We start from the raw sequence: 26,769 nt of genomic DNA on the forward strand, positions 1-26,769 counted from the left end.
TATTAGGAAGTATTGGCTTCAGGCAGGTTCAACTCCTTAATTCCTGTTGTCAGAATCTGTTCAATCTTAGTAAGGCTGTAATCCTGCCAACACTTACAAGGTGGTGCATCTTGCTGAACTCTGTGGAATTTATTCAGAACTCAAAGTAAACTATTCAGAATATGTATAGATCAAGCTGCAATCACATGTACATTTTACTTGGGGCAAGCATCACTGAGCACAGCAGTACTTATTTTTGTGTAAATATATACAGGTCATTGCTGTTACTTTTAACAGAAGGGATGCTTTGATGTGTATCGTGTGCAGATCCTTAGCATGCTATAAATAAACAAACATAATCTATCTGTACAAACAAGCACAAATAATTAAGTGTAATAGTTCTGTGTCTGTCTTCATTGGATGAGGAAGTGTAGAATAAAGATTGGGTTGTCTCATCCCGTCCCATCACATTCTTCTACAAGCAAACATGTATGTTCTGTCCCGCTCATTATGCTGGTGATTATAGAGTAAGTTGGCCAGGTGCAAATTACGACAAGGGTCCTGTGTCTTTAATAGTTGTATAGGACAGGAAGTTTCAGCAGGTGTAGATGACATTCCTTCCTCTTTATAGCTATTAAAGGTGCAGGAGTCCTGTTTATTTTTGCATCTGGCCATCCTGATGCAAAGTTATGAGGAAGACCTACTGATCTGTTTATCTGTCAGGAATATTAAAAGGAAAATATAAGGGAAAGTTGACTGAACTGTGGACAACTGCAGGAAGTAATAGGTAAATGCCTAGTTGAGTAAAAAAAGCCACAGCAGTGACAGCATTTGAGGAAATTGTACAGGATGAGGCCATATATGAAATGGTGACGATGCTATGAATTCATACTGCCCGCTACAGAAATATCACTGCAAATTTGCATCAGATTACTAGGAAGCCTTTTCTTTTTAGCTTTACAAATGTAGTTCCTATGGGCATTTACTGGCCACGTGAACTAGATGAAACCATGAAATGAAAGAGTGAGACAAATGAAGCATCAGTGTACAAATTCCAATTGGTCAGGCCATGTGCTGTCAAGCAGCATTTGACATGAAATGAATCAAGGCAGGTGAGACAAAAGAGATCAAAGGGTAGTTCTCTGGGGGACCAAATGAGAAACATGTGCTTCATTCCATTGTGCAAATGCAGCACAAATAAACTTCATGATGAGACGCTGTACACATAGATCAGCAAGGAGAGACTGTGTTTTATAATGTGTGGCATTATACATTTATCACTAAGTGTTTGTTTCTGAAATGGTGAAAAGAGGACCTTAGTCAAGGATTAAGAACATATGAATGTGGGGGGATGCTCCCCTAAAATCCAAGAAATAAATGAATGTCAGAATCTAGATAATATTTGGGATATTGAAGGGAAAATACAAGCTGCATAGGGATTCTTGGGCTAGCCTATGCAAGCCATCTGGCTAGTTAAGTGCAGAGCCATTAAGAGTGTCATTAAGGGTGTGCTTTGAAGAGGGAGGAGAACAAAGGCCAGACCTCAGTGAGTCTGGCAGAAGGAGGGTGCACTAAGAGACCGGGAACCATGACTGACTGCTGCTTCAGACACAAGTTTGCTGAATCTATGAAAGATGCTCTTGGGATATAATGTTCTGCACCTTGGGATATAATGTTCTGCACCTCCTCCAGGTGTAAATATGGGTTAATAATATTCCTTAAAGACTCCACTGTGCCTCAATCCTCCCAATGGAAACACAATCCTGGGTGAGCACCTGGGACCCCTGGAATCTCACACCCTTTGTGGAGATTGGGGTGGTGTCTAACAATATATTCACTGGGTTAGAATAATGCTCCAAAATAGCCCAACACATCTGGATTAAAGACATGATAGAACCTCTGGAAAGAACTTAAAAGTCCAGAGTGCATTTCTGAGTACACTCAGTTTTCCCTTGCCTCTGTATCAGGAAACGCAAGAGGACATGATCACTTCCTCCAAAGGTTCCCAGCTGCTTCCACTTTAATGTTCAATTCCTTCCTGTTGGTGAGGACTAGAGTCTTCAGTGTTCGCTGCCAAACATTCAGTCAGCTTTTCTTGCTGAGACTTAAGTGCTTACTTTTACTACTAGAAGCTGAAATCTTGCCTGCGGCTGTATTTCTGGTTCATGAGTAATGCAATGCTTGTGTGAGCACCTCCATCCTGCCCTGCCTCCAAGTTGATTTAAGATTTTTAAAAGGCCTTGCAAGGATCACGCATACTCTCCAGGACAGTCTGCCTAAGGAAAATAGAATGTCGACCTAGTCTGCTTGCTGTTCCCTTAGGTATATCCTGCCAGCTTCCATATAACATTTTTCTCAAGTAGAACCTGCTCCTAGCAAAACAACATTTTAAAAACTGCTTTCCACCCACTAAAACTGCTCTAGGGCTTGTTGACATACTTCTCTGTGATAAGATCAAGAACACAAGGCTTGCTGGGGATTTTATATGTACTTCTATACCCTTAAGAACGACTTGTAGATGCTAGTGAATATGTAAATGAGTCAAGGCTGCAAGTAAGTTATTTATTATGGATTTATATGCATTGTGCAATTGGCAGCTACATTTTATTGCAGCAGGAAACAAATCTCTCAGTCTCCTGCTGTTTGGGAAGATTTATTAAAAGTTTATGTGGGGATTTTTGAATTGGATAGAACATATCAAACTAGTGTTAAACAAAACAAAAAAAGTCCTCAAATATAACAACAACAAAAATGACTTACTGGCTTTGAATATTTGCATTTTGTATTCTATGTACATATATCCACACATGGTTCACATGTGCAGCTGTTCTAATAATGCTGTTAAGGGAGGGGAGGTTAGGCTGAATGCTTGGGCCCTCTTCTAATTATTGGAATAGCCAAGCTAGCTTTCTGGGTGACAAGCCTTTAAGGGGAACAAAGGAAGGGGCTCAGTGCAAGATGGCAAATGTGTGGGGGCTCCTTCCTCAAGTCACAGGTAGTTAAAAGGACAAAGGCAGAGTTGAGAGTGGGAGAGTGAGTCATGTGAACTAGAAGCTGGAAGCAACAGACAGGGAAGCCAGAGTGATGCTTGATTTCTGTTTGTATCCAAGGCTGTGGAGGAAGCAAGGCCCACTTGGGGTATTAATGCTGTGAACCCCTCCATCATAGGTTCAGGTTGTATATATGTGTAAATAAACCATATATCACAAAGGAAACACAAACCCTGGGTAAACATCTGAAAGCCCGGAATCTCGCACCGCTTGGAGATTGTGATGGCATTCAACAATATATATTCTTGAGATCATTTATTTTCCCCAAGGGCTCTATGACTTTGCCATCTGTTACTCCAGCTACCGGTCAGCCTGAACTCCATGACTGTTGACTTGCTGCAGTGGCAGCATTTGTTCTGGGCATTGGCATGGGGGAGATGGAGAGAGCTTCTAGACTATTGCTGGAGTAGCAGTTGTTGCTGGAGCAGTGGCCCATGTGGTAGCAGTAGTAAAGGAGTTGGATCTCATTGTGGGGTTGGAATTGCAAGTGTGTGTATGTTAGCATCTGCCTATGCCGGTCATAATTCCAAGCTGAGTCCAGGAAACTTCATGCAGCTCCCATCAGTCCCAGTCATCATGGACAATGGCAAGCTAGGAGATCCTTTTACTCTCCAGATGTTGCTGAAGCATAGTCACCATCCTTGGCCATTGGGCATGCTTGCTGGTGCTCATGGGAGTTGTAGCTTAATAACATATGGAGGGCCAAAAGTTCCCCATCCCAGGCACAGCCAATTGAAACTGGATTATGGAGAAGATCACGTCCACCCAAAGAGGAAAGAGAGCTGCTACACCAGCCAAGAGCCAGGTATACTCCACTCACCTTTGTACTGATGAAGAGAGTGGTAGAAACCCAGGAAATGCCTATTGACTACCATTTGCTGCTGACTAATATAACAGATCTGGAAAATCATGGAAAGAGAAGCATTTCCCCTTGATATTGCTAGCAAAATGCCATGGTGAATGGTACTGAATATGAAATAAACTATTTCAATTGTGTGGAATGACTGCTACCATAATACTTCATTATGCCTCCTGACACAAAAGACTTCATCCTTCTAAGGCTTCAAAACACATTAACCTCATTTTTGTGGGGGGTGCAGGGTGCAAAGCCACTCTGATAGTCATTTTAATCAAGTGGAAGCTAAGCATAGGGGCCCACTCAACCAGCAACTGAAATAATTCTGATTTCAAGGGAAAGCGTTGATCTGTATCACTGCATTCACTCAGCAAAGCAGCAATATTAAAATGGCTGGAAAAAAGGGCACACTTTAATCAAAGTGATTTTCTTTTGACAGTCAAAAATATATTGTATTGCCTTAAGCAATATCTCTGACAAAATGTTTTCCTTTTAGATAAGATTTGATGTATGAGGAATAAAGAGCATCTTGGGGTTCTTTTGTTTTATTAACGGGAAAGAAAGTGAACAATTTTTTAGAGAAAAAAACATTTGGAGCCTTTCAAGGAACCTCATATTTTAGGTTAGCATAAAATATATGCAGTTAAAATCTGAACCACATCACCAGTAGGTTTTAAATGGTCTATAGATCAACTCAAGTCAGTGTCAATGACTAGTCCATTGAGTCTAGACATTGTCTTTGTCTCTATTGTAATGGTGATAAGTGTTGTTCAAGGAATGGAGGAAACCACACTGACATTTTTATTACCCCCTGCATGCTTAGGGAGTGAGTTGGTTGCTTAGAGACTAATCTTGGGAACTGCAAATAAAGGCAGATGGCATTATTCTAATCTAGAATGATATTGACAGAGGTCAATACTAGCCTTCGTTTGTGCGCCCTTCACTCTGTAAAATACTTGATTCTTAATTAACTTGGTTGAAGCATCATGTTTGTTTAGGCTAAACAGCGTTTTATAGTAGATGCATATAGATGGTGGGGGTGGACAATTCTATAGCACAAAGCTTATTTCTCACCATCCTACTTGGCTGCTGCTTATATTGTACCTCCACGGTTGGAGGCAGTATGTCTCTGAGCACCACTTGGCTCAGTGGGGAGAGTTCTGTTGCACCAAATTCCTGCAGACATCTGGCAGGCCACTGTGATAGCAGGATTTGGTGACTTCATTTTACCTCTTGCTCTGTGGTCACATATCAGACATCAGAAACATTCTCATACCTTCAAACCAAACATAAATATTGGCGGATGCTATTTTCAGGTAATATCTAGTCTTCCCAGAGCTTTGAAAGCATATTGATTCCCTCTCTCCCTCCCTCCCACCCACCCACCCAACAAAACCCTAATAAAATGTTGATTAGGAAGTAACAGATGACCATCATCCATGGCACACTGAAAACACAAATGCATTTGTAAAGCGAAGTGTTCCATAAAGCTGATTTCCCCCCGCCCTTTAAAGTGTCTATAAAAATGTTACGTTCTTATTCAGCATGTCTTCTTTAGCTCTGCAGCATTAAGTTAGAGAAGACTAGAGGCAAAAACAAACCTAATTTTCTATGGGCAGAAGAAACTGGGGAATGTACTTTTATTTTAGTACTGGTAATAACCCATACAATACAAATTATGTAGCTTGACATTAAATCCCATGTTAAGTACACAATAGGGAGGTGTTAGGAGCAGAAGATGAGTTTTGTGCGTGTATGGGTTCAGGATTTTTCTGAATATGATGCATACCTCTACCTAATACTACAAAATATTTACACACTATTCAAATGCAGAAACTTTCATCTGCAGGAAAACAGTCCTGGGCTTCCCACAGCAGAGAATTCAGAAGCCTGGGTACAACTGCTGAGAAGGCCCTCATATTTCCTGCTTGGCAATCTGCTCCACTTTAAGGGAGCAGAAAGGCATGGAGTGGGGCCTTAGATTAATATGTGAGTCATTAAGCAGGGCGATATTGGACAAGGCAGTTCGTCAGGTATCCTGGGCCTAGTGTTCCTCACTATATGACTGCAGCTTCCAATGATGCCTTGTCTATAGCCCTATTCAGTCATTTGTCTTCTGGAATAGCTAAACATATGAGCAGGAAGAGCGGCAATGAGTGAGAAAGCTCCAGCCACTCTCCACCACTGTCTGCATTGCCCTCCACAAGTTGGAGAGTGATAATCTGCAGGGTTCTGCATCAAGCAAGGAGGCTAAATGACTGGGTTTGTGTGAATTACAGACGAATCACAGATAAAAAGCCAGAGAATTAACATTTGTATTCTAGAACTCACAGTGCTTTTCAACTGAGTCTCTTCATATGTTTTGTCAATAAGTGTAGTGAAATCCAATTATGTATATTTATGTGTGGTCCATTTTAAGAGATCAGCAAATGTTCTTGCGTACTAACTGGGCTGTAGCAATAACGGGATATCTTCTATGTCTGTCTGTCACTTGGATTCATAGGTTAGAATCCTATCCTTATTGATGGCTTTTACAAAGACTTTGATCCAGTTCTCATCATTTCATCTACAACCCAGCTTGCCAGCTCCATTCTTGACAGCTGCCTTAGGTGCATTACTTAATTTCCTCACCCCTTTTCTCATGCTGTCTTTGATATGTTGAAAAACATACTTTTGTAACAACATATTTTGATATACATCAGGATGGTGTAGCAAGTTTCTACTAATACAGGTGACCAGATGCAATGTAAGGCAACCATTAGGACACTTCTGCCTGCAGGGTAATATCTGGTAAAAAATTTTAAAAAAAGACTAAGTTGTGTTTGACAGTAGAATACTACTACAAGAAGATCAAGCTCTAGAAGAGTCTGCTAAAAAGGAAAGTTGGAATTAATGGAGTCTAAAATTGATTTAGTAAACTAGCTCTTTGATGGAGTGGAAACTAGAACTGCAGAAAGAAAGATACAGCTAATTGAAGAACATAATTTAATTCTTGAAGCAGAGTGTGAAGCTCACCGAGGGGGAGATTGCAGCTTTAATTGAAGAAGGATTTGTATGTTTGTATGCATGTGTGTTTTTAATGGGCAGTTTGTCCAATGATATGCAGAAAACTATTACTTTCAACAGTGATATTCAAACATGACTATGCCACGAAGACAAATCCCCCCCCCAACTCACTGGTAGTTAGAAAGACAAAGGCAAAGTTAAGAGTTGAGATATGTGAGCTGGAAGCTGGAAGCAAAGCTGCAGGCTGGGAAGCCAGAGAGAGAGAGAGTCATGCCTGGTTTCTGCTTGAATCCAAGGCTGCAGATAGCTGCAGAAGCAAGAACCTTTTGGTTCTAATGCTGTGAGCCCCTCCAGCATAGGCACAGGTTGTAAAGGTAAAGGGACCCCTGACCATTAGGTCCAGTCGCGGACGACTCTGGGGTTGCTGTGCTCATCTCGCTTTATTGGCTGAGGGAGCCGGCGTACAGCTTCCAGGTCATGTGGCCAGCATGACTAAGCCACTTCTGGCGAACCAGAGCAGCGCACGGAAACGCCATTTACCTTTCCGCCAGAGCGGTACCTATTTATCTACTTGCACTTTGACGTGCTTTTGAACTGCTAGGTTAGCAGGAGCAGGGACCGAGCAATGGGAGCTCATCCCATTGTGGGAATTCGAACCGCCGACCTTCTGATCGGCAAGTCCTAGGCTCTGTGGTTTAACCCACAGCGCCACCCGCGTCCCGGCACAGGTTGTACATATGTATAAATAAACTATATATCATAAAGACATCACAGTTTCCATTGTGCCTCATTCCAAAGGAAACATGAACCCTGGGTAAGAGCCTAGAATGCCTGGAATCTCACATCGCTCAGAGATCAAGGTGCTGTGCAACAGTTTGTTCAGTTCATCTCTTTCACTTTCTATTCTATAGTAGCAGCAAGGCTGGCCTGAGACATTTTGGCACCTGAGGTGAACCGCAAAAACACCCCCCTGAACCAGGGAATAAGAAGTGAGTGAAGATCTACAACAGGAACAAGGGGGGGAAATAAAGATCTGCATCAGAATCTGCTGTCCCTGTGGATACTGTTGCCCCAACCTTCCTTGTGGGTGGACCGGCTCTGGTAAGCAGCATCCGTACATGCACACAGAGGGTCAAAAGCAGCTGTTATTGTTTATTAGATTTCGTACTGAAACTCTTCACCATGAGGTCCTAATGCTGCTTACAACAGCAAAAACAGTACAAATAAAATAAGTACAAATGAGACCAGCCTACCATGCCCAACAACCAGCAGCTTAGACCCCATGCTATACTATCCTTTGCTTCTCTATACAGTGGTACCTCAGGTTAAGTACTTAATTCGTTCCGGAGGTCCGTTCTTAACCTGAAACTGTTCTTAACCTGAAGCACCACTTTAGCTAATGGGGCCTCCTGCTGCCGCCGCGCCATCGGAGCACGATTTCTGTTCTTATCCTGAAGCAAAGTTCTTAACCTGAAGCACTATTTCTGGGTTAGCAAAGTCTGTAACCTGAAGCATATGTAACCTGAAGCATATGTAACCCGAGGTACCACTGTATAACTGGTTAAGAGGAGCTCTTCTGTTTAAGTGAATGCAAGGGTAGCATCCAAAACAGCAGCATTTCCGAAACAGACAATCAGGCAATTAAGCATCTCTCAGGAAGTTAGTTACCATGGAGAGCAAAACACTGTCACCGCCAACTGCGTTCTCTGAACCTACCTGCTAGAAGCTAATCAGAATGAAGCAGAAAGCCATGTTAATTAGAAAACAAATTATCTAAACCCTGCCAATCAAGTCAGATGTAATGAAAACTGCAGTACATTTGCGGAAGTGTAACACTCAGAAAGTTAAATGGACTCTACGATGTACTTAAGCATCCAGACCACATAATTTTACCTGCACAGATATGTAACCATTTCCAAAAGGGATAGCGACATAGTGTCTTGCAGCAAAAGTGACTGGTGGCGCCTGAAAGACAAACAAATTTATTATGATGTATGCTTTTGTGGGCTACAGTCTACTTCCCAAAAACAATCCATTAGAGGAGAGAGAAATGACAGAACACTACTTGTTGCCAATTACAAGTTAAAATTATTATTATTATTATTATTATTATTATTATTATTATTATTATTATTTATTACTTGTACCCTGCCCATCTGGCCAGGCCTCCCCAGCCACTCTGGGTGGCTCTGAACAGAATATTAAAAACACAAAAAACATCAAACATTAAAAACTTCCCTAAACACTATATTCCCTAAATCACTATATGCTCAGTTTTCTACAGCCCATCCCAGACAATGACATTTCCCTCTTCCAGGCCTTGGATAGAAGGCCTGTAGTTGCTTACAAAGGACATTCATAAAACCTAAAACTAGTGGAGGTTGGTACATTGGGGCTGCTCCACCAACCTCCACCTGTCCTTAGTCAACCTACACCTGCCTGCCTTCTTTCTTATATAAGCAGTCAGCTTCCTCCTCTTCCTCCTCAGTATTGCACTTGTAGAATGGGGACAAAGCTAGAATTTCCAAACTCTTCCTCTCATTGGCTCTAGCTTCACCTACTGCTAGGCTTCCTGCCTTTCACCCCACCTTTCCTAATGGGCACTAGCCACCACTGCTTAAAACAGCTACTCAGCAACAATGACAGGGATATCTACACAGGGAGCAGACCCTGGGGCAGACTGATGCCACCAACTCCATCCACAGCAGTATTACAGGACCCAGTAATGTCATCCACCCCACCAGTGGTTCATTCACCAGCTCATCTTCCAAAGGGACATAGGTGATCATTCACCATCACTGCCCTTCTGCATTCTACATGGTGCAAAGAGGCCTGTCGCTATGGAAAAGAATAACGGAAACAAATCTGTCATTGGACGTGGCCTGTGGGGAACACTTCAGCCTCCAAGAACACTATGTAATTGGCCATCCTTAATCAAAGGCACTTCAGAGGAGTATAACTACTGGATACATCAAGAGCTTCAGTGCTACCACATGTGGACTCTGATGGCACAACTGATTTTTATCATGTTGGCTTACCAGTGCCAGGATGTGTTTTAGCACCTAGGTTTTTTTGTGAATGGCCACAGTTAGTAATGGCCACCTGTACATGTCATATATTTCTGACCTCACTGTTTATAATTCACCACACACACATACATACATACACACACAGACACACACTACACACACAAGCAAAATCATGTGTGTGAAGTGACCTGTAGTCCACAAAAGCTTACATCACAACACATTTTTAATTTTTAAGGTGCCACAAAACTCCTTGTTGTTTTTGCACATATGTTAAAAAAATAAAGTGAGCCCATGGCATTGCTTCTCTGTTTATAATGGAATCTCAACTAGAGAATGACCACAAAGAGGTAAATCATTTTGGCTGATTTGGTCAATCGTTTTGCTAATACACAGGGCTTCTTGGGGGAATATGTAGAATGTAGAGTTAATGAACTAGTCCAAAATAATAGGTGCTCTGTGGTTTGAAAGTCTGGAGGCAACACACTGCCTCCCACATACCACCTACTGTAGATGGTGCTCCTGCCGGTTGGGTAGTGCTGCCATGCAGGAAAGGTTTAGGCACAATGGGACTTTGGGGTCATCTAGTTCTCTAATTCTAGGATTTTAACTTTGGTAATCTTTAATGCAGCTTTGCAAATTCTTTAGTAGCTTATGATGACAACTGTAGCATAGCAAATCTATACATGGCCCAAGGACACAGATTTTCATAAACATCTGCTTAAGCATTTTACATTGTGCTGAGGGATTAGCCTCCCCCACTTTTTTTCTGGAGGCCAAATTACAGTTTATGTTTCCAAGACAGAGTTGTTTAAGGATCTTCAGAAAAACCGGAGAGAGCAAACAAATATAATTTCAGTATTTAACGAATAGGTAATTGATTTCATTGCAATTACTTAAATTGTGCTCATTCTAGTATGTGAATCATCAGCGAAGTCCTAAAAGCTTGCTGAACCACTTTCACAAATTTCAGGACCAAAACATTATAGGATGAAGACTCAAACCTATTGGGCCTTGTATTATAGTTTTAAGATGTTGAACTGGGTAATTTGCATTCCCCTCCCCCTACAAAGTTATGTTGATTTATATATTAATGATATGCTTACTTATGGAGACAATGGTTATTTGCAATGGAATGCTCATCAAATTTGCAGATGACACCAAACTGGGAGGGGGTAGATAATACCTTAGACGACAGAATTTGGATTCAAGATGACCTTAACAAATTGGAGAACTGGGCCCAATCTAACAATATGAATTTCAATAGGGACAAATGTAAGGTTCTACACTTAGGTAGGAATAACCAGCTACACATATACAAGATGGGGGACACCAGGCTTGCCAGTAGTACAAAAGGATCTAGGGGTCTTAGTAGACCACAAGCTTAACATGAGTGTGATGCAGCAGCAAAACAAAGGTAATGCTATTCTAGGCTGCATCAACAGAAGTATAGTGTCAAGGGAAGTAATAGTCCGACTTTATTCTGCCTTGGTCAGACCACATCCGGAGTACTGTGTCGAGTTGTGGGTACCACAATTTGATGCTAAAGTTCCATTTCTATGATGCTTGCTGTGTTGCTGACTTATGTGGGCCCTTCACATGCATGTGTGGTCCTTAGACATGACTCACACTCCATGTGCACATCTGGGCTGGGCTGGGCATACTCCAAAGAGGTTCCCATAATGCTTCTGGGTTTGTATGTCATGAGTATTTATATAAGGTTCCATCAGTCAACAAGTGATGGACACGTATTTCAGAAACAGCTACAGTTCTAACTTAGACACCACTAACTACAAGCTTGCTTCCCCCAAGAATACTTGTTTTAATATTTTATGCCCAGCTGACACTTGAGCACCAAGTCATAAAACTGACATTTGGGAAGAAAATACTATTTCACTTCTATGCACCCTACCCTTCCTATCTAAACTCTGTGAAGGAGGCTAGATTGAGCAACTGTAAATTGCCCAACTTGGCCACCCACTGGATTTTATAACTGAATGGAAATAATAGTAGAGCCATGACATCATATTGGTTCCAGTGAATCTGGCATGTACTGTGTAGAAGAATGATACAGACATTTAGTATTCTACTAAAATAGCAGTTAGGCCTGTTTTGCTACCTAGAGCCTATTGATTTCTATAAAACCATATCAATATAAATGGCTTGTGAACCACCCCTTAAATTTCCTAGGATTTATATACCCATGGATATCACAGATATTCTCAGAGGTAAATTCCCCCCCCCTCTCATTGTCCATATAGCATGCAGGGAAATTATTTATGCTATTATCTGTATCCCGAAATAATAAAAAAGAAGGGTTCCGGGTTTGTTATAAACCACTCTGATGTTTTTACTATAGCATTCTCCGTCAGTAATTACCTGGACCACTGAATTAGCATGTCCCTTGAGATCCCCCATACATTCCCCCACAAAACTCTGTTTGCTAGTGTGCATTGAATAATGAAATTTATCTGTTTAATTCTTGCAAGCCAGAAGAAGTTGGTATTGTGATAGGAAAACATAATTTTAAAAACATGTCCTTTTTTTTACCAATTAGATGCACCGATAAAAGTGAAGACTGTTTTCTCTAGCCTATTTATATAACCATAAAAATGATTTCAAATCACAAAGGCTAATCTAAAGTTAATATTATATGGATTTTTTTGGTATCCAGCAAGTCACCTTGTAAGAACAAATGCATGATGTCATTCTACAGTTGGGGAAAGGTAGGCTATAAAGGTATGAAGATAACGAAATAATTTTTAAAATGGGCTGCTTGTCAGTTGGAGGCCTTGAGGCATTTTTTTTGTACCTTTCAAATTTTGCAGTTCCATGCCTGACTTTTGTGGAGATCTGAATTAAGAAATAAGAAAAAGTTAGGAGGAGTACTGAGCTTTAAACATTATCCCCCCCCACACCCCATTTAAGAAAGTTTTTGGGTGTGTTTCATTTTGTTTTACAATATTATTTTTAAAACTTAAATGCCATTTATTTGTGGTTGGAATTCCATGCTAACTGGAAAATGTAGAAACAAAATATTGTGCTGCTTCTGGGATTAGTGATAATATTGATTTAAAAAGTCGTGGAGACCCACACCAAAAAAGGACATTCTTCTAGCAAAGTACTAAATTGCCATTTCTGTCTTTCTAAATCTTTAGAAATTCTGCACAGTTAAATCTAAAGCCTTTTGCAAATGCCTCTCTTTAGTTCCTCAGCAGCAGATGGATTTGCAGATGACCCATATTAATTTATGATGTAATGTCTCCTGATAGGGAATCATTGCATGCTGTTGGGACTCACTGCAGTAGTAATGCCTTTTGCTATGGTAAATGCCCTCAAAAGCAGGATCCGGATCAATGCCAATCTTAAATTCAAGTATCAGTGATTATTAATGGATAAATTATTTTGCCAAAGTGCTTTAAGTATTAACTAAAACGGAAGCAGATAAATTTCATTTGGGAGTTTCTTTTTATGTTGCAGGGGGGGAATGATTAAAAAATAAACAAGCACGTTTTTAAATAAAATCCTTATTTCATATACTGCAATGTATGAGTTTTTGGTTGTAGCCCAATCTGCACTATGCATTTAAAGCAGTAAAATACCTGAGTTCTATGGGAAGAGGGATTTATTAAAAACACTCTGGGAATAATAGCTTTGTGAGGGGAATAGACGTCTCTTAACAACTGAGATTACAAAATCTTTGTGCATGATCTTTTCCTTTATCTGTCCATGGGATGTGGAAACTGTGACCCTCCAGATGTTGTTGGATTCCAGCTCCCATCAGTCCCAGCCAGCATCATTAATGGTTAGGGCTGATGGGAGTTGTAGTCTAGCAACTTCCAGAGGGCCACTGATTCCCCAACCCAACCTACCCCATGCAGAATAAACATGCAGAGATGCACTTGAGCCTTGCGTCTGTTGCAGTGTGTGTGGAAGGAACCCAACCTGAGTTCATAGCCCTTATTAGCATGATCTCCACAGGCTCCATCCCATACTTCAATAGGATGCAGATACACTCCAGACAGTTTGCATAGTTGCTTAGTTGCATAGTTTGCTTGCATAGTTTCTATTTTGAATGCTGGAACCAAAAAATCTCTTGGGTTGTCTGCCTATCACCTATCTTCTCAACCTCAGCATTAAGTGTGGTGTTAGAACCTTTGAAATAAGTTTCTTCTTAACTCATAAGAACATAAGAATAGACTTCTAGGTTGAGTCCAGTGGCCCATTTAGTCCAGGATCTTGTTCTCACAGTGAACAGCCAGATGGTAAATTAAGTTTAAAGTCCTCAAGGTCTCCATAATGGGGTGGTTTAAATGGATACAGGAAGCTGCCTTATACTGACCATTAAGTCCATATAGGTAGCTCAGTATTGTCAGCACTGGGTGACAAAGCCGATACGCTATCACTGAGATATGGCCTTTCCTTCACCTGGGCTTCAGTCCAACTTTAGGGTTGCAATTCGGCTGATGTGAGGGCAAGAAGGAGATACTATTAGCCAGCAACCACAATCCTCCTTAAAAGAATTGGATATAATAAATACGCTCCTCTGTACTCAAGCTTTTGTCCTCTATTTTTTAAAACTAACAGAACCCCCCAAATCATGTTTATATTTATATATCTGCAATACAATCTCTTTAAAGATATACAAACATGCCCCATGCCCTGTATTGCTCGAATACATGTAATAGCAAGAGAAGTCTCCTCTCTCTCTCTCTCTCTCTCTCTCTCTCTCTCTCTCTCTCTCTCTCTGTGTGTGTGTGTGTGTGTGTGTGTTTTCCACATGAGGACGTTCAGATCCAGAAATAATGACTTTGACTTTAGCCAGACCCCTACAGGTGGCAGATAACAAGAAAGGTGGGCCTGATTGAAGAAGACAAGTGTGGGCCGCCAGGGTCACATTCCAAATGGTCTTTAGGGGATAAAACTGAAAAGAATTTAAAGCCATCACTAGACAAGATTTCAGTGACACAGAATCTTAATGAATTTGATTTCTATCAGCCTGGTTTTTCCTCCACTGGAATATAGCTTTAAATAACAAAAGGGCAGAGGGCCAGTTGCCTTATGTTCGCTGGGTCATGAGGCCTTCTTTCTGCACACAATTATCAGTGGCAAGCATTTTGTGCCAGTCCCCACTTCCTCGAGAGCTTAAGAACTGAGGCAAAGGAAAGGTTTCTTTTCTCACAAAGGAATTGGTTGAAAGCCTTGTTCTCTGAGATGGTAGGTGAAATATTTGTTCATGCCAGTCCCTACACCAGGAGTCGCCAACCTTTTCAGATCAGCAGGCACATTTTACAATTTTGAGAGAGTGCTGGAGCTGCCAGTCACAAAATAGCTGCTGCTATGGAAGTGCATGTTGTAACACAAAATGGCTGTCAAAAGGAAAGAGGCAGTCCTGCCTTCCCCTGACAAACCATGGGAGGTCAGCTATGTCCTGATGGTCCTGAATGTGGAGGGCACTGCCATTTTAGTTTTAATTTCAGTATTGTTTTTATTGCATTTAATACTGTGATTTTAATTCTTATGAAAGGTGCCTTGGACAGTGGTAAGGCAGGCTACATTTTAAGAAAACAAACAAAACCCCCCCAAAAGATAGATTATTATTATTATATCTGTGCAACCTTTTGAAAAACAAGTACAAAAGTTTGATGTAATCAAAGCCACATACTGAAAGACGTGGCTTGAATCCAGGTTCCTCCAGCCTGAACCACACTTAATATGAACTGGGGAAAATCATTCCATGCTTGCCTCCTGCTGAAAACAAAAAGGGCTACTATGTGTGCATGCCAGCCACTTCTGTACCTCAATAGCGAAAGGCACATAATTTCTCCTTTCTTTTCCTCTCTTCTCCCTTTAGCCATGAGCATTGATAGATAAGATCTGTCTACTTGCAAAATCGCTTTAGTTGTTTGCTACCTACCCCCTCAATCTCTGCACACACACGACACTTAATTACCTTTAATTATTTTTGTTACATTTACAGTTAGAGCAGCTGGGAGGCACTCATTTTTCCTTTGCTCAAGTTCAAAAAATGCCTAGCTTGTGGTTAGCTGCATATTTTAAAAAAAACACACAAAAGATGTCGTGAAGAATGAACACGGTGGAAAATGAACACACCAGTATTTCCCCAGAGGTAAAATAAATCCAGTAATAATCTTCCAGAGGTTCACTAATCAAACACCGACATCTTTTTCTTTTGCAATAAATATAACAAAGAAAGTGATTGTTAGTCCTATGGCACACTTCCGAACACCTGGACTCTGAAAGAAAGAGCTGAGCCTCCAAGAATGTAAAACAACAAGGAACACAAATATGACAAGATTGCTGAGGCGGTAGATGCGCAGAAGGTAAGACTAAGCAACAAAGGAGTGAGGAGCCGAGTAGCTTCAACCCTGCTGTTGTGTGCTACTCCCTGATGTCTACACATACAGCATGAACATGAGGCCCTCTTGAGGGATGACGGCTGTATAAGCAGACACCAAGACACCATGTGCAATGTCCAGGACAGAGCCATTCAATATAGCCCTGCTTCTTGCGCCCATGTTCAACAAGGGGTTGGACAATACCCAAAGAGGGCTTAAATCTGTCAATAAATGGGATTGCTCAGAGAAGGCCCTTCATTTTTGTACATGTGGGGCCTCCGCATTCCCTCTCCAGCTGAAGCTTCCTAGTTCTGCTTCCTTCCATCTGTTGTCTTCAGCCTTGGGTCCCCAGATTTTGTGGAACGACAACTCCAATTTAGCCAATGGCTATAGATGGTGGAAATGGTAGCCCAACAACATCTGGGGACCCACGATTGAAGAACACTGCTGTAGGGGGTCCCTTGACCCTTGAGAATGGCTTTTTAGGAGATGTACTGGGATACAGTGGAATGGAGAAGGTGAAAAAGAACTATTGCATGGGCATAACTCTGCCTGCAATTTTCTGGATCCCCTCCATTAGAAATGTGTTCATGGATGCATTTGATATACTTTCTGAGTAGGGAAGAGTCTGTACTAGAATAGCAGGCTGAGAACAGGGATTAAACTCCAATTCCACAATTGGTGTGGAAACAGCTTCTTTGTGGCTTCTCACATTGGCCCAGTAATCTCAAGACAAGGTGGGTGGGGGTGGTGATGATCATGAATGGTGTAGTGTTCATCTCAGTTGAACTTACTTAGGTGCAGGGCTTTTTCTCATTCGGAACTCACTGGAACTCAGTTCCAGCACCATTGCCATTACAAGGGAGCCGTTCATGGTAAGTTCTGGCACCTCTTTTTATAGAATAGCATTGCAGGTGTTTCAGTTCAATTTCATTACAAATTGCACATCTGAAAAATAATAATACTTAGGCTGGGTCCAGATTAAGTAGGTAGGATTCATTTCCCAAATAAGCCAGTAAGATTTAAGCCACACCTAACTTGTTCCATGGATTTCAACAGTACTTAATTTAGTCTGGATCCATCCTATGGTGTTTACATTCTGCATGTTTTTGCAGTATTACTAGCAAAGTCTAAGTCAAACTTTCTTTTTCTACGTTCTCTCTTGATTGGTTTATACTTCTTTTTCTTTTTTTGAGAAAAAGGAAGAGAGAAATAACAATTAAAACTTTAACTTGATTCATTTTTTCTAGTACAAATAGCTTCTCATTGAAAGAAACTTCTGTCTCAATGATTCATTAGAGGTAACCACCCATATCTTAGTTCATCAAAAGTTCATTACATTCCAATCTCTTTAAAATGCTGAGTCAGAGGAACATGATAATGGAAGAAGCATAGAAAATAATATATCCAAAAACTGAGTACAGTTGTAAACGTCTTATGTAGGGGTTGTAGTGCTCTTTATTTCTTTCCTATAACATTTGACAACTGACATCTTTTATAATCAAGAATGCAGATCTACTTAGTTTTCTCTTTGCTTTCAAACACCTGAAAAATTCATTTGCAGGACCAATACTAGGTCAGTTGTTCTATTTAAGGAGATTCAGTTGGTGGCTCCAAATCTTTGCATCTTCTGTGCCCACTTTGGGAAGCCTAGAGGTATTTGGAAGCAAATCTGCACTTCTCAGTCTTAAGTGCAAAACTGAGCTATGGCTTAGAAACCAAGCGATGATGATAGCTGAGGTCTGGTCTCCCATAGTCCAGTCCTCCCTGAGTTTAGCATCTGCACCAGCCTGCACAAAGGCCTTTGCAGATGATCAAAACTAATTTTAAAAATTAATTAAACACCATTTGCAGTTCACTGTTGGGCTTTAAACATTAAACAGCACTAGCTCAGATCAAGCGCTAGTAGTGTAAGATGCTGGGTTTTCTCAATATTAACTATTGCAGATTTGAGATATGATTTCTCTCAGATGAGGGACCTTAGACCTGGGGGCTGAATATAGGCCTTCCAGGCCTTTCCATCTAGCCCTTAGCTCTCTCCTCAGGACACCTCCCCTCCCACTTCCCTACTTTAAACCATCCTATGGGGTGGGATTTCCCAAACCTGGGTCTCCAGCTGTTTGTGGAGTATAAGTTCCATCATCCCTAGCTAACAGGACTGGTGGTCAGGGATGAAGGGAGTTGTAGTCAACAACAGCTGGTGAACCATGTCTGGGAAGCCCTGCTTTAGGGCTTTTATTTCCCTTTCTGGAATGTGTCCTTCAACTTTAATACTTTTCTGGAGGGAGAATAAAGACTTCAGTGTGCTATATTATCCAGTTTATCATGAGATGACTGGAAAATGGAGTTATGATATCATCTCTGAAATTAAATATATACATGCATGCTGTATCAAAAAGTCTATGGAAATAACGATTTCCCCTCTCACATGTGCTGTTACCTCAGGAGAAGATTGAAAGCTGTTTTAACATTCTTGTCTTAAAGCCAGGCGAGTCTACAAATCTGTGCATTGTGCGATATTTCATTTGATTGGGAAGAACAATGAATATTCAGAAGTTAACCCTCTTAGTTTTATTACACCTCTCTTTTCCCCCATCTGGCCATTACCTTATCTGCTTTGAATAGAAAGCTTTATTGTTGCCAAGGTTGCTTCACTTTCTCTTAAACCATAGCGTTGCCTGACTCAAAAATTCCAGTCACTACGAAGTTTGTAGCAAAAGGCCAATTAACTAATTTCACCAACCTACTGAAAGGAGTAGACATTTTCTAATGAAAGCTGTTTAGCCAATGTAAGGCTATATAGTAAAGTTTCCCAAGAACATAAGAGGATGCCTTCTGGATCATCCCAAGGCCATCTAAATTTGCAGTCTTCACCACATCACAAGTGGGGAGAGCGGTATTTCACTCAGTCTGCAATGCAGACTTTCCATAACCATCAAGCTTGCCACTGTGAGGGCAGGATGCTGTACTAAATGAGTCTTTGATCTGATCCAGCAGGGCCTTTATGGCAGCAAATTACTAGTTCAAATACGCACTGTGTGTCTGTCCTGAATCTTCCTCCATTCAGTTTCATCAGATGACTCCAAATCCTAGTGTTATGAGATTGGGTGGGGGGACTTCTCTGTCTACTTTCCACACACTGTAAAAGCTTGTCAGAACAAAAATGGCTTCAGTTGTGGGAGTCCTTGTAGCTTCCCTACATCTTCTGCTGCGAGTACAGATGCAATGATTTATTTTTTGCAAAGCTTTCCTGCAATTTCCTTATCCCCCTTATCTGATTTTTAAATGTATTTTAATACTTTAAAAGCAACATGTGTGTATTTATTTGTTGTATTTATTTATTTATTTATTGTTTATTGTTTATTATTTATTTATATTATTGTTGTATTTATTTATTTGTTGTATTTATTTGTTAGTCCTAATGTTTTTAGTGAAGGGCGTCTTATCCTCCTCCCCGCAAAAAATCTGTTCACATTTTTGCCTGAGCTAGGTTGCATTTAGTTCTCATTTGAGTAAGAATTCCATTTTCTGACAGAAACCTTGTGTGCAATAGTTGCCTAGAATCTGCTTTTTAATAATGCCGGTCTTCTTGGACTTGGAAGATGCATTTCAGACTAGGAATCAAACTCCTAAACATGTTTTGTGCAATCCCCCATCCACAGAAAACCGTAAGTGTGATGATGGTCTGGAAATATATTATTGGCTTATGAAGTATCATCATTTCCAAAGACAGTCAAAGCTTTCTCTCAAACTATCCTCTTCCCTCCCTCTTATGGCCCCCAAATGGCTATAATATGGTATCTCGCTATCTTGTTAGTTTCTGCAGGACTGCATTTTGTGTGTGCAAGATGTACGTTTTTGCTGACCTGTTACAAAGACACCTGAGTAATGAGCCATGCAGTAAAACTTCCAGAAATCCTCTATAAATAGCATTTTCTAATTCAAGGGAGGATGTAACACTCTTCTCTTTTCTTCAGGCACATGATTTAAGAATACAAAAATGAACTATATAATCCTAAACTGAAGGCCCATATTATTAGATCCGCACTTCTGAAGCCCACCCCATATAGCTGTGTTAATTGATCTTTTAATCTTTCTTATAAATTTTTATCCACCCATTATCTATCCTTAATTAAGTATCCTATGTATATGTTTAAATCTACGTTTGATTCTAGCTACTATTTATTTAATAATTATTCGTCTGGATTCATACTGTTATGCTATTTATGTATATGTTTTGTCTATGCTGGTCTATGACCGTAATAAAGTACTTGACTTGACTATATAACCAGTTACCAAGTAGGGCTGGCAGATTTGGCAGTTCTCCAGCGACAGTACAAAATGTAGAGAGAATCTCTTATTTGGGACACTACTCAACATCCACATCTTGTTGTTGTTGCTGCTGTGGTAGTTGTTATTTTACAAATTAGTTTTTTGTGACCATGCCCAAAGGTCACACAGGGCTCTTGTAGCACAGGAAGTTTAGAAACTGGTGTACAAATGGTTGACAGAGTCTCCCATCTTAAGTTGTGTTTCATGGCAGTCCACATTCTATGGGCTATATTCATGGACCCAATCATGTCACCAAGAGTGGCCCATTAGGAGATTTCTCTATGGGTACCAAATGCACCGTCTTAAGCCCATACTCTTTTACTGCTTCTTGCAATCTCTTGAAGTGCCCCCACAATCCTCTAAAACAGTAGAGCGGATTCTGGGACACCCTCTCATTTTGTACACAGGGTGACACAAAGCCTGTGATGGCACAAACACATCAGGTATCCCTGCAAACACTTCCTCCTACAAATTTCTGGCAAAGAAAGCAGCTATCCTGTTACTGTTCAGGTTGCTGTATTTACAGTTTTCATTTGAATTCAACCCTTCAGCACCAGCATTCAGAGGAAAGCAAAGCAAATACCTCACAGCCTGTAATTTACTCAAAATAATTTAGCTATGCTTTCTGTACTCCCAGCACACTTATTCTGTGATTTCCAGTTGTTTAGGAATATTTCAAAGGGGTTTCCTTTTTTCGATCTCTGGTTTAGTATCAGATTGTGGACGATGTCTTAATACTCAGCAGCTGCATTTTAATGTGAACCTACCAAATGTACAGGTCCCAAACCAATACACAAATCTAAACACAGCTCTCCTTTGAAATTCTCATTTCTCCAAACTTTGCAATGCAGTCCTTCAACCAAGGAACATGTGTAAAAATATATTACAGTGGTACTTCGGGTTAAGTACTTAATTTGTTCCGGAGGTCCGTTCTTAACCTGAAACTGTTCTTAACCTGAAGCACCACTTTAGCTAATGGGGCCTCCTGCTGCTGCTGTGCCGCCGGAGCCCGATTTCTGTTCTTATCCTGAAGCAAAGTTCTTAACCTGAAGCACTATTTCTGGCTTAGTGGAGTGTGTAACCTGAAGCGTATGTAACCTGAAGCATATGTAACCTGAGGGACCACTGTATTGCAAAAATGTATACAAAGAGATCTATATCAGAGAAAGGTACATACAAAAAATGTGTTCCATTAGAGGGAAATGGCTTGAGAAATTCATATATTCTAGGCAAAATTTCATACATAATGCAAATACTGAGAGAAATGGACCCCAAAAATGTTTTGTTCTATTCTATTTTTATTCTACCCATCCTTTGAGGAGCTTAGAGTAACACAGAACTCATGGTTCTCCTCTCCACACTTTATCCTCACAACACTGTGAGATAGGTTGGGCTGAGAGAGGCTGGGCAGGAATTTGAACCGCAGTCTCCCTGATCCTATGTAATCCCTGATTGTTGGACTACAAATCCCATCAACCCAAGATAGGCCAATAGTCAGGGATGATAGGAGTTGTAGTCCAACAACATCTGGTAGTCCAGAGTTTCCCTATCCCTGCTCTTTACTTTGCTGGCTTCCAAAATAGGAATTTTGACTGAGGTAACAGATAAACAGATATCTTTTTATTTTTATTTTTGACATGATTAGGCTAACATAGATTATAATGATTTTGATCTAACCTTCCGTTTAATTTTCCTGATTTCATTACAGCAGAGCAGTTTTCTAATATAGATGCAATATTTAATCCATGTCCATGGCCCTTCTGTTTGTTTGCGTGACTCTTTTTGAAAAACGGTTCCTGCCTTCTGAGAATGCTTAGAGAAAGGGCAAAAGTTTTAGGAGACCAGTGAGAAGAATAAATTCACTTCCTTCTAGGGTAGCTACCTGCAGTGTAGCAGAAAGCTTAAAAATTTTAGTTTTTAAGAATCCAGGGACCTGCACTTGTGTTACAGCAATACAGAGAATTGTTAGGGTTTTTATAAAAACACCACAAACAGCAAGTCTCTATATAAAGGGAGGCAAAGGAGAAATATTATTCCTCACCACCAGAGAAATAAGAGATTGATTCAATCCCTTCCCTCTGAACGAGTTTTGCTTTGAGGTGACTGGAAATACCGTATTTTTCTGTGTATTGGACGAGTTTTTTTGACTCAAAAATCATGTCATCCAATACACGGATAGTGGCATCTGTTGGTGGGAGCGCAACTTCCCCTGATGCCACAGCAAGCAGGGAGTGATCTGGGGGGTGTTTCTTAGCCGCAGCAGCATGGGGGGAGGGGGGAGAAGCTGCATTCTGCCAGCCAGCTTGTTGGCAGGAGTGCAACTTCCCCTGATGCCACTGTGCATAGCTGGCGCTCCCTGGGTCATTTCCCGCATGTGGCGGCATCAGAGGAGGTTGCGCTCCCACAACTTCTCCCATGCCACTGTGCGTGGGAAACAATCTAGGGAGTGTTTCCTGCCCACAGCTGCGTGGGGGGGAGGCCCAACAACTTTGGCCCATCTCCCCTCATTTTCTTAAAATGGAGTCCCCCCAAATAGGGGGTGTCTTATACAAGGGGGCATCTTATAGACGGAAAAGTACAGTATGTGTATTTCTGGGTAGCTAAATGTTTGTCACATTGAGAAAGCATTATTATTTTTATTATTAAAAAGGAAAAAAGTTGAATTGTCTAAAAAAGAGATGAGTGTTACATCTACGAAGGTTTATGCAAACACCTTAATGTTATGCAGTTTAACATTTCTGTGCTAAAGAACAAGAACATTGGAAATATTACTGCAAAGCAAACCCAAGTCCTTATTTAAACTATTTGCCATCCAAGTTAGTATTTAGCTTTGCAGTTTCTGGTGAAGAATATGCCAACAGAGCTTCTACCACCACCAACAGCAGCAGCAGCATTATTAAATAGCCTTCTAAGCAGTTCACAAGTATAAAATCCAATTACACAAGCATTAAAATGCTGTTTTTGGGTGCAAGACACCCCAAATTCCCGATCCAGCTAGTGTTAGAATTAAATTAAGGCTTAGACCGAGTGTTAAAACTGGTTGCTAGACTCATGTGTGTATTTGAACTGTGTACTAGATACCTTGAGCCCTCTGGAATCAACATGCATCAAAAGCTAATTAAGCCAGGACAAGCCTCTTACATGAGCTGATAGTCTGGGGGTAATGAATGTTTAGGATCAAGGGCATAGCTGTCAAGTGTCCCTTATTTGAAGGGACAGTCCCTTATTCCAGTGCCATGTCCCGCTGCTGTCCCTTATTGATGAATGTCCCTTAAATGTCCCTTAAATGATGTCCCTTAAATTTCAAAGGAAGCAGCTCCTCTCCCTCCGTCCCTGCTGGCCAGGGAGGAGGGAGGCTCCAACTGTGTTGCTTGGCTGTGTTGCTCACCCAATAAGAAGTCTAAGAACAACTGGGGGGTGGAGCTTGCATGCCTTGTGTGTGGCTAGTTAATGCAAGCTGAGGGGTTTTTTGAATGCTGGACGCCATTTTGTTGCACGTGCTGCTGCAAAATTTGCAGTGCAAAGCCAGGCCGGGGAGCCATCTTGAGGCTGCATAGGCCTTGTGGTGCATGTGATTCAGATTCTATTCAGTTGAACCTCTGGTTACCAAGTTGGTTGGACAGTGTTCTCGAAGCTACCAGCATGAGTTTGACCAGACTGCAGGAGGACAGGAACACTGGAGTGCCTGGAACAGGTGAGGCTGCAGGTCCCTTATTTTGGCTGCTGGTCCCTTATTTTCAAATCTGTAAGTTGACAGCTATGATCAAGGGCAACTTTCATTTGCAAATGAGTGGGCTTACTCATTCCCTCCCTCAACTGAGAGTTAGTTTAAAAAGACAATGCCAGTGTTTTAGGTTAGGATTTTAGAATTGCAGTTGGGAGTTATGTGACAGAGATAGTAAGCAGTGGGTTTGAGAGTAACGTTTGAGACAAATGGTTGGGTGACAAATCTAACCCACCCACCTCCCTCCTGACATTGGATGCAATAGGAGTGAAGTTATCCCTTTCCCTAAGAGATGTCCTGTTTTCCTATTAGCTTTGCCATGTGATTTTTTTATTCAAGAGCCATTGGAGATTCTAGAGATTCCTAAATCTCAAGTGAGTATTCCATGGCAAATGCATTTCTTACAGGGAGTTTTTCATGCAAAATGAAAATCCACCCTCCAGTGTTGAGTAATGGCTTTAGTTGTTGAATATGTGTGATTAGCATTGGGTCAGGAATAGCTGAAACAACTTCATTTATGATATGGATATTCCTGAGATACTTTCTCTTCAGTAGTTAGTCAGCTTTAGTTAATATAAATCTGTCCTGCTGCCAGTGCAACATAAGCAAAAATGGGGAGGAGTATCTATCACTTGCTAAATGTCATGCCTCCTCTGTGCATTGTACATTAAATCCCAGGACCAATATGTAATATCTTTTCTGTCTCAGAGTGCAGAGCTAGCCCTGCCAATTCACATTGAATCAATTCAAGCAGTAATACATGTTTAATTTAGCACAGAGCAGATGACTCACACTGGCAAGAAATACCTACTGGATGATAGCTTTGGCAGTAATCCACACCCAACAAATGATAGTCCAAATATTTCCATCCTATTAGTGAGAGTTATGGGGCAATTCAGTTGGGTTACAGCTTGATAATTAAGGTTTTAACTTGTTCATAAATGACCCGGAGTTAGGGGTGAGGCAGTGAAGTGCCCAAGTTTGCTGGTGACACCCAATTATTCAGGGTAGTTAAAACAAAAAGGGATTGCAAGGCGCTCCACAAAAAGTGTGAATGGACATGAAAAATCCATATGCAGTTCACTTCAGTGGTACAACCTCTCACTTCTTTACTGCTGGATATGGCACCTAATTTATTCTTATACGAAGCCTGATTATTAATGTGCAGGTCAGTTTGTGTGGCAAAATACATTGTCTGCATAACCAGGTGACATCTGAAAGTACAGAAGTTGGACACTGATCTTCCCCTTATGGTAGAAGAAGAGAAGAAGAGTTTGGATTTGATATCCCGCTTTATCACTACCCTAAGGAGTCTCAAAGCGGCTAACATTCTCCTTCCCTTCCTCCCCTACAACAAACACTTTGTGAGGTGAGTGAAGCTGAGAGACTTCAGAGAAGTGTGACTAGCCCAAGGTCACCCAGCAGCTGCATGTGGAGGAGCGGAGACGCGAACCCGGTTCCCCAGATTATGAATCTACTGCTCTTAACCACTACACCACACTGGTAAAGGTAAAGGTAAAAGAACCCCTGTCAATTAGGTCCAGTCGCGGACGACTCTGAGGTTGTGGCGCTCATCTCGCTTTATTGGCCGAGGGAGCTTCCGGGTCATGTGGCCAGCATGACTAAGCTGCTTTTGGCAAACCAGAGCAGCACACGGAAACACCATTTACCTTTCCGCTGGAGCGGTACCTATTTATCTACTGTACTTGCACTTTTGATGTACTTGCACTGCTCACCCCGTCATGGGGATTCGAACCGCAGACCTTCTGATTGGCAAGCCCTAGACTCTGTGGTTTAACCCACAGCGCCACCTGCATCCCGTCCTCTTATGGTAGATCATTACTAATTATCTAAAACAATGGAGGATACTGACGAATTAGCACACCTACTCATGTCTAAAATTGGTGAGCATTGTATACTGATTACCATGCTAGGTCAATCCTCTTTATCAGCAGTTCCAGCCCTACCATTAGGCAGATCTCCTTAGATGGCAGTCAACATTTCAATGAAGCTATCCACCAATATCCCAATACGTTTTTGCCTAATTAGTGCAAACCTTATTCATGTATTATGTTAAGTTGGGGGGTTTTTTTGCCCACATGTAAATCATTTTACATGTTTACATTGAAATGCATTTCCAATTTTAATGCCCACTCACCGTGTCTTGAGCTCCTCACGACACCTCATCCTTTTTTAACCACCATGAATAATTTGGTGTCAATAATACAATCAGTGTAGCATATAAATGGATTAATTTTATTGTATACTAGAGTACACATTGCTGTCATAATAGGAGTTTGTTTTTGTAATTCTTGCTGTAAGTACAAACTGTACTTACAAAAAACTAACTTCAAAAGGGCCCCATTTCATTTGACACAAGAAATGCAATTTGAATGGGTTGCAGATCTCAGCCAAAATAGTATGCTTAGGTTATGAC

The 26,769-nt window shown here is 41.0% G+C and overlaps 1 long non-coding RNA gene across 2 annotated transcripts in view; it reads right to left on the bottom strand.

Annotated features, from left to right (window-relative positions):
- LOC309353390 overlaps positions 1-26,769 on the bottom strand; it is an 84,005-nt gene that overhangs the window by 25,844 nt on the left and 31,392 nt on the right. For both annotated transcript variants that reach the window (XR_014161782.1, XR_014161783.1), the window contains one exon: positions 8,785-8,856. This is a non-coding gene — a long non-coding RNA (uncharacterized lncRNA). The remainder of the gene's footprint in view (positions 1-8,784; positions 8,857-26,769) is intronic.

The sequence above is a fragment of the Podarcis melisellensis genome, assembly GCF_964234715.1.
Source record: "Podarcis melisellensis genome assembly, chromosome: 12".
NCBI classification, from domain to species: Eukaryota; Metazoa; Chordata; class Lepidosauria; order Squamata; family Lacertidae; genus Podarcis; species Podarcis melisellensis.